General features: G+C 41.2%; 1 protein-coding gene across 1 annotated transcript in view; it reads right to left on the reverse strand.

The window, feature by feature from the left end:
* The window catches only part of LNX2 (ligand of numb-protein X 2), a 59,496-nt gene extending 50,229 nt beyond the window's left edge, over positions 1-9,267 (reverse strand). The window contains exon 1 of the mRNA XM_066544865.1: positions 9,157-9,267. The gene's annotated coding sequence lies outside the window, so the exon portion shown is untranslated. The remainder of the gene's footprint in view (positions 1-9,156) is intronic.
* Positions 9,268-9,348: the final 81 nt, after the last annotated feature.

A 9,348-nucleotide genomic window follows, 5' to 3' on the forward strand; every position in this document is an offset into this window, starting at 1 on the left:
CATAAGTCACCTGCCTATGCTTACACTGCAAATCAATGCACACGCTCCAGTGTCTCCCGGCACCTGCTCTCATTGCCCTGTGTTTGAAACAAATCCTGAATTGAGACTTGATTTCACTTCCCAGCAGGCAGAGTAATCAATCATCATCAATAATTGATGTCAGTTGGTTTCATTTGGGGCATTGCCTTGGGCATGCAACAGAGAGTTACACTATGCACCAAGGAAAGGAGGATTTGTATATAAAATGATTTGATAATCTGAAAAAATCCCTCAGTAAACAATGGAAATTTACAGATAATCGTATTAAAGATTAGAGTTGTTTTAAAACAATGCAGAATGTATTTGAGAACATCTGGGGAAAAAGATGGTAGTACTAAAAGCAGAATCTTTGGGGAACTTATATTCCCCCTCAAACAGGAAACAGTAATTAATTCATTATTAAATCCTAATCCTTGTCAATTCGTGTTAAATCAGAGCACTTTTTCTAATAAAGACTGTTATCACTATACTTAAATGCAATTTTATAAATAAATATGTAAATATATTTACACACAGTTTTAACTCTGATTAAATGACTGCTTGATTATTTCACTTATTAATTGCTTCCAATTTATGTCAAATTTGAGAAGCAGGATAATTTTATGTCAAAAAACTAAGTTTAATATTAAAAAAGGACAGAACAACCTGTGCACTAAGAAAAATATATCATGAGAGCAAAAGCAATTTGGTGCCTTTCCTTTCATGTTTACTCATCAGCTGGAAAATTAAGAAAATAACTCCTTTTATCTTACAAAGGTTACTCTTTTTCCATCACTCATTTACTGTGTTCTGAAGTTTTGGTGTGGCAATTTATATGAAAATCCCCACAATGAAACCCATAAACTGTTCCTGACATTTTCTACAATCAGTGCTGACAATTAACAGTACTGCTCTCCTATTTAAACAGTACATGACTGAAGTTCCTCACTGCTGTAACTGCTGACAGCATCAGAAGACTATATACTTCACAACTAAAGAGTAAAAACTACAGAACTGAACAATAATTAAATTGGTAAAAACATCCTAGATCATATTCCTATAATGTCTTTCGCTAATGTCATGGCTTTGCATGCATCAATAATTTGTATTTCTTTTCCATTCTTCCATAAAAATAATTAATGTTATAGCTAAATCTGGCAGGATTTCTAAGATCTGAAAAGAAAGAAAAAAGAGAAAGCACAGTTCTTTCCCTTGTTTTTTCCCTTTTTGTGCTGTTTTACTTCTTCACATACAGAAATTTTATATATACACATGCACGTGAAGTTCAATGACAAGCAAAATGTTAACCAGATCTGCACAAGCAGCTATTAGATTGAGCCTTAGCAAAGAAAGCCCATCAGAGATGCTCTGTTGTAACATCATCATAACTGTGCTGAATTCAGTGACTTCCTTGGGAGCAGAAGCAGGCAAAAGGACTCTCATGCCCATAAAGAGCCCTATGGAGTCACTGCTGTGGATTCAATTGTACGGTCAAGCTACAGGGATGGCAAAATAGGACTCTACATGTGATACATCACCTGAAAAATTATATATGCAGGATAGCAATTGCTCCTAACACATATGGGTGCATTGTAGTGAAGTCCCTTCTCTCCTGCCTATCAACTTAAACTGCTTTGCAGGTTTTCGGGTATAGGCAGACTCGCCTATAAGAACACTTTAGAACAAACCATGCTCTTTATCCTCAAAGTCAGTATCAGCTAAAACATAACTCTCTCCTCTTTGACAATCTGAGGCAAAAATAAAAATCTCAGCACAATGGTGACATCACTGTGTGAAATAAGTTGCCTTCACTGAACTTGAAGCTTACTTAAAGGCTTCACCTGTTGTGAAGCTCACATGTGATTGTTTGTAGAAGGCAAAGAAGCAAGTCAAGCTGTACTCAAAATTTCCTAGTCAAGTATCTTCAACTTCGTAACAGCACAACACTTCAGAACATTTCCTGGCTTCACAGCTTTCCAAACTTTTCAAAATATGAGTTAACAAAGCATTACACTTCTACAGCATTTCTCTGGTCAATGGCACACATCCCTTACTGCAGAAGAAAGGACTGTTAACAGTTTTCATTTCACACTCCAGTAACCCAAAATCTTGTGTTACCACTCACTTTAGTGTTAATTTTCCCACAGATTCTCTTTTTCTGCTTACACGGCAAGACAGCTCAGGTCAAGTGCTCAGACAAGCTGTGCTGCTGATTCTCCTTTTTACCACCACTGAATCACCTTCACTTTTGCCTCACCGCAAAGTTATTTTCCCTGCAAAAAAGCAGTAGAGCCACATTCAATAGAAAGTCAGCAGCTACAGTCAAAATGGATTTCAAAGTGGGGAAAAAAGCCCTCCTCACAACTAAATCCTTATAGATTTTTTATGCAGGATCATTCCAACACTGTATAAATACACTACGATAGATGTATTTGCTGCTGTGCATGTGGTCAAGTCCAATTCAGTTAATGTCCCTTCCAGCTACAGAATATAAAAGTATCAGTGCTGAACAGACATGCTGAGCAAACCCCCTGATAGCAGGAATGAAGAGTAGTTACTTTGCCAGACAAAGTAGAAAGATACCTTTTTTATTGGTGATTTCAAAAAAAAGAAATATTTGGGAGCTGTCACTGAATTCTTATGAAGCTTTCTTATGTGTATGTACAGACCTAACTTATACACAGTTTTAAGACATTTGCAAGAAATGCATGGCAGATCCACAAGTATTTTTAGCCTAATCCAATCTGAATGAGTCTAGCCTTACCTTTAATGTCTAAAAGGGATTAAAATAGTTAGGAAGCAAACCCAAAATCTGAAGGCATTCAATGCTGGTTTAATACTAGGCAGGAAACCCTGTGAATTTTAAACCTTCAAGCTTCATTTGAAGCAGTAATGACAGTTTAGCGACGGACTAATTGTAAAAATAGACCAGGAATTGACTGGTACTAATTTTTAATTAACATAAAGGCAGGAACTGGGTGAGCCTTCATTAGCTTCTGTCAATAACAATAAAAGGCTGAGAAAACTGCTCTAGAACAAACAAGACATAAAAACAGGAAAAAAAGGCCAGACAGAAGGAAACCCTCATCAACCTGCTCCGGAAAAAGCTTGACTGAAAATGTTTTTCGAGAAGTTTAAAAAACAAGTTACTTCAGTTCAGAGTTGGGGCAGCCCCTGGGGTGCACATGCACTGTGCCAAGGGTACTCAGAGCTGTTCGATCAGGACAGGGTTCATGGCAAACTCTCCAACATGATCAGAATGCTTACACAACACATCAGAATCTATATGGTCTTGTGATGCATTGACCAGCTTTCACTCACAGTTAATTCATTCTGGTTATAAACAAGTGTTAAACAACACGATTTAAAAAAAAGCAACGCAAGAGAAAATGACATGGGCCAGGGCAATAGATCAAGTAAGAAGAGGGAAGAAGACAAAGAAGGGTGGGCCATTGGTAAATAAATGCATGAACTTGGAATTAACAATAAAGAATCCTCCTCTGCATGAAACGGCAATAGTGGTAACTGGTTTGGGTATTTTCTGTAACTTTTAATCTCCAAACATGCAGAGGCAACTTAATAAGATGCATACTTAAGTATTTAATCTATCACAGATATTCAGTGCACTCTCCATGAGGCACATCCAGACATTAAGGTCTCCAGCTTGCTCCCTGATATGTGACTTGCTCTAGATGGAGGCTACTTGGCCCTAAGATGGACTTTGAACGTGCTGTTCTATGCAGGCTGTTACTGATGGCAGTGGAAGAACCAGCTGTGTTGAAGTCAGAACGTGGTCAGTTTAAGAGCCTTGTAGGAGTTATTGGCTTTCTTCTTGGCGTTTTGGTTTTGCTGGTCAATTAGAGGAATTATTTGGATGACAAGGCCACAGCCACAGAAACCCCCACCACAGGCTCAATTCTACTGCCACTATGACACAGCTCATTTCATCTAGGGACTATGAGGTATGTAGACAAAAGTGCTTTCACTTCATGACAAAGTAAAATCCACCAACAAAGGTGGCTCACTGATACCAGCCAAGCTTTTTTTTTAAATTAAGATCTCGTTTGGGAATTCCAACCAAAACTCAATGTCCAGAAAAATCACAACACCTGGATTCTGAAACATTGCTTTGTATCATAATAAAAGCCTCCTGGGTTGGTCCTTTCAAAGCCTTTCAGAGCAAACATAACATTTCTGAGGCAGAACACAACAGTTTGTCCTAGCACAAGAGAGCAATCACAGAAAATCACTTTCCACAAACTGATTTTGGAAGTACAGCACACAAGTCAGCCTCCATCAGCTTTGGTTGAATTTCAATTTTCTTCTGTTGTGCCAAAAAACCCCTGCTGTATCAGCTTTCTTCTTCCTATCTATGAACTCTGAAACAAGGATTAGCACCAATTTGAAGAACAAAGAAGGCCACAGGAAGGTAAGAGCTTAAAATCCTCCATCACAGGTATTCTTTCGTCTTTTGAGGTCACAGTTTTTGACAATGATACTGCAGTAAGAGAGGGTTGTCTGCGGCAGAGAGCTCAGATTCAAGCAAAAATTGCATGTGAAGAACGTAACAAAAATCTACACAAGAGTACAACTGCAAGAGTCAATAAAAACGTCAGCATTTAAGAACACTGACTTGAACCCAATAATAAACTGTGCCTTCTCTCAAATGTCTTCTAAAGAGCCAGCCCCTGGGAACATACAACACAGGCATCCTGACATGTTCCACTGGGCTTGTGCAACCTCTTTGGAGAAGGTCATGGGAACACGCAGCGGTAGTGTGATCTTGGGGGCTGGGGAACACAGCCTGTATCGCACTTCAAAATCACTCCCACTGCAAGGAATGTACAAAGCCAAAGCAGGAAGCATGTAGCTCATTTTTCCCCACTGTGCAGAATAATATCTGACAGCACTACACCACTCCAGGCAACACAACCCAAAGGTCCTGGTTTGCCGTTCTGCAACTACTGGGTGCCTCCCTTTGCCCAGACACTTATGGGTTCTCCTTTAACATGGATCACTTTTCATTGTGCTCTATTACTAGAAAAAGGCTGAATAAGTCATAGTTCCTTCTGTTTCATTATCTAGAACTACTTATTACTACCATTTAAATAATTTTAAAACTGGATTAGTTCATATATTGGATATACTACTTAAGCAAATTGCACTTTGTTCTACAAACAAGGGTTCTTCTGAAAAACTTTGTATAGTCCATCAAAAGTGGTTAAATGTGTCAAATCTCTCCAATTAAATACAAAAACACTTCCTCTTCCAAATGACAGAAGAGCCAACAAGAAGAGGTGTTATGCTGAACCTTGTTCTCACCAACAAAGAGGGTCTGGTACAGAATGTGAAACTAGTGGGAAGCCTCGGCTGCAGTGACACTGGAATGGTGGCATTTGAGGACCTTAAGGCAGTGAGCACAGCAGGCTCAGCACCCTGGGCTCCAGAAAAGCAGACTGGCCTCTCCAGGGATCTGTTTGGTTGAGAATCATGGGATAATGTCCTCAAGGGAAGAGGAGCCCAAAAAAGCTGGTTAATATTCAAAGATCAAAACGAGGCTTTGAGGAACCTGGTCTAGTGGCAGGTGTTCCTTCCTAGGGAGATTGAAACTACATGATCTGTAAGGTCCTTTCCTACTCAAACCATTCTGTGATGACTCAATGATTCCTCTCTGTGGAACAAAAGAAAAACAGCCAGGTAAAATAGAACATCTATCACTCCAGCCCAAAGTGAACCAACTCCTCCTTGGCAAAATTACCTTCCATATAACATTGATCTGACTCATTTATAATCTAATAATTACTTTCCTACCCTATTTAATCTGGTTTATTGTTATGACAATAAGAAAATTCTAGACATTCTTAACAACATGCCACAACTCCAGAGCAATATCAACTTGCTTACTTGAAGCAAAAATGAGACTGCAAATAATGAGCTATGTTACCCCATGTTTCCATGTCAAAAATAGTTCCCACTATTTGAATGGAAAAAACGCAAAACGATTTGAAATCTTTATGCTCACAAGTTATCTGACTTTATATGAAACAGCTGCACACTTTGGCTTTTGTGTTCACCACCTAACACAGAGCTCAGCAGGAGAGACTCTGCAAGAGATTCCACTCCTGTTCTAGCCCGCAAATTACTTGCTAAACTGACATCCGCTGAAATAACTCTCTATGGGAACATAAAGGACTGACATCTCTGGTACCACCAAAGTGCTTCAGAAATAAAAGATACGTCTGTAGTACTGCAGAGCACATTGCAAGGATGAAGCCAGCTCGGGTACAGCACTGATATGCCCTGTAACACAACAGCAGGGCTGGGGGCATCTCCACACATGCCAAGGTGCAGAGCAGTCCCCTCAGGCACCTACACTATCTCATGCAGGATACAGAGCAGGCAGTATGAAAACACACGACAGCATCAGCCCATGAATTTTGCAAACATAAATCTCAACCTCAAAAACATTTACATGTAGGCTTATCATTAGGCCTAAGAGCAGACCCTGTCATTCCAAAAGAAATACCTGGAAGTTTAAAATTAAGCATATGCAAGCACAAATATCTACAGAATTAGAACAAAAAAAACCACTCCACAATATTATTAATTTTTATTGCTCCATAGAAACCTAGACCTATCAATTATACAACTTAATACTAACATTTAAAAGCATTTTCTTCTTCAAAAGGCACTACAATTTCTAAAGGACAAACTCTACTGACCTAATAAAGCAATTAAATAGCATGTAATTCAATGGTGTCACATTAAAAATGCTTTTGCCAACGAAATCAACAAAGAATTTTCAAATATCAGAGACAAGCCACTGGCATGTCAAATAGGCAACCAGTTTCCCCTGTTGCCTTTTACACCAGGGAGCATTTTAACACCAAATGAATGATGTTTTCTTATTAGTTACAGCTGTTCGTGTCTAGTAGCTCTTTAAACAAGCAACATTTTGCTGATGCAAGGCAATAATTTATATTAATTATCTAGTACACATTACGTCTTTATACATTTCACTTCGATATTGTTGGTATAACTTCTTCCCAGTTGCTTTCAAATATGTTAACGTTTTTTAGAAGTACAGAAAAAGGAGGTGAAAGAAGAGGAGGATATTTTGGCATATTTGCAGATATACAGTTTTAACTAGTAGCTAACAAACTTCTGCTCTTTTTTAGTAATGTAGGCCCATAAATATATACAAAGATTGAGACCACTCAGTATGGGTAAAGGCTTACAAAAAAAAAACTTTCACTGAGGTAATCAGTGCTTCCGTGGGAGCGCACAACAAACAAATGCCAAATGTTGCAATGTCAAAGCCGCCGTTTATGGCAGGACAGGTTTTAGTAAACTTATTTTTTAACCCATCTCAAGAGAACAGTATTTTTCCACCCAATCACCGGCTTACATTCCTCTTGCAAAGTTTTGTCCCTAAACTGTCACATTTTTTGTTGTTTTGGTAACAGAAAATTCAGGTGCAGTGTTAGGAAAAGATACTACCTTTGCAAATCTCAGACCCGAGTCCAAGGCCCTGGGCTCCCTCTTGCTGAAGTCACCAAGGAAAGTAAAGGGTGAGTACAGTCAGAAATTCATTACTGAAAACTCATGGCAAAATTATGAGTTTGAATATCCATACATTTTAGAATTGTAATAGTACAAGCACTTTAAAACATAATATTACAAACTTTTTTATTTAAAAAAATCTACTTGGGCACAATAGTGTTCTTCGCAGCCTGCTGACTCTGGAGTTAGTAATTTTATATTGTACTGTGTTCAGGGGAGAGGATTTCTTACTCAGTGATCTGATAATTAGAAAAAAAAAAGAGTAATTATAAAGGACTCCTATTAGGTCTTACAGTTCTAGCAAGTACACTGGTACAACTTGTTTCCATTTTGAGGAAATTTGTTTTAATAAAGTCGGGGCAGCATATGGTACTAACATGTTTATTTTCCAAGTGGTAGGGACACTAACCAAAACCATCTGATGTTTCTTCCTAAGCCTCCTTGATCTGCTGCTGGATTGCAGCTTAGAATAAAGCATTACAAAGCCAGAAGAAGTGGGTAGAGGAATAAAAAAATAAAATCAGGAATTCAAAGCGTTTATTTAATGTGAGTGCAGCTCAGACCAGTTCCTATTTTGAACAGATGTCCAAAAGTATTTATGATTGGAAATTTATTTCCAGAGACTATCAAATGTAGTCCAAAACTAATCCTTCACAGACATTTTTTACTCTGCACACAAACAAAACCCAAACCCCTAAATCATGTAATTAAAAGAGGAATTAAAGGAAGCTCAGAAGTACTTAATAGATTTCTAGAGAAGTAAGCAATCAGCACTATGCATTATGAACACGGTAAGAAAAGTCACCAGAGACTGTCAGATTGAGCCCTACCAGAGCCCCAGGAACGGTTTTCTCCGTTAGCTGACCAAGTACGATTCCGTCAAGTGCAATGATAATTTGAAAGTACGCCTTGTTAGGAGTATAAAAGGCTAAAAGTTTTCTAACCACATTTCAGTGCTAAGAGCGAACAATTGATGGGAGAAACCAGAGAGCGTGGCTCAGAGCTCCGAGGGCTAGACTGAACGTTTGGAAATAGCTGCGAACCACACGGGCTCCAGCGGCATTTCGCAGCCAGCCCCGAGTTCCTCTGGCGCAGCTGTAAAACACACAACCTGAAACCCGCTCCTGCAGCAGGGGTTCGCTCGCAGCTGTTCCTCTGCCTCCCCCGCACGCAGTAATCTGACTCCTTTCCAGAAAAGAGCGTCTTTAATGAAGCCACACGAGAGCAGCATAGGTGCATCGGGGGACCCAGAACCAGGCGCTTTCCGAGTGGGTCTCCGGCAGCCGAGCCCACAGCTCAGCCTCGCAGAGCCGCGCTGCAGGGGCAGGCGCCGCCGAGCTCAGCCCCGCCGCCGAGCCGGGGGCTCCAGGGCGGGGACGCTGCTCCCAGGCTCCCACCTCAGCCCCGCACGGCGGCTCCGGGGCCCGGCCCCGCTCCCGTACTTGTTGCCCGCGCAGAGCGGCTCAGCCCGGCGCCGGCGCCGCCGCCCCCGCGGGGACCCCCGCGCCGCTGCCACCGAGGGAGGCTGAGCGGGGCTGAGCCGCCCGCACCGCGCGGGGCAGGGAAGTTACTCACCGCGCCGGCTCCGCGCAGCGCTCTCCTCCTCAGCCGCGCCGGCTGCGCCCGCCCCACCTTAAGGGAAGCAAACTCCGGGCAGCAGCACTTGCAGAACGTGTCTCGCCGGGCCGGGCCGGGCCGGTGCTCCCGCCTCCGCCCTGGGCAGCGGCGCGGCCCAAGTGACAGCGGCGCTCCGCCACTCCGGCGGCG

This window comes from Molothrus aeneus, chromosome 2 (assembly GCF_037042795.1).
Source record: "Molothrus aeneus isolate 106 chromosome 2, BPBGC_Maene_1.0, whole genome shotgun sequence".
NCBI classification, from domain to species: Eukaryota; Metazoa; Chordata; class Aves; order Passeriformes; family Icteridae; genus Molothrus; species Molothrus aeneus.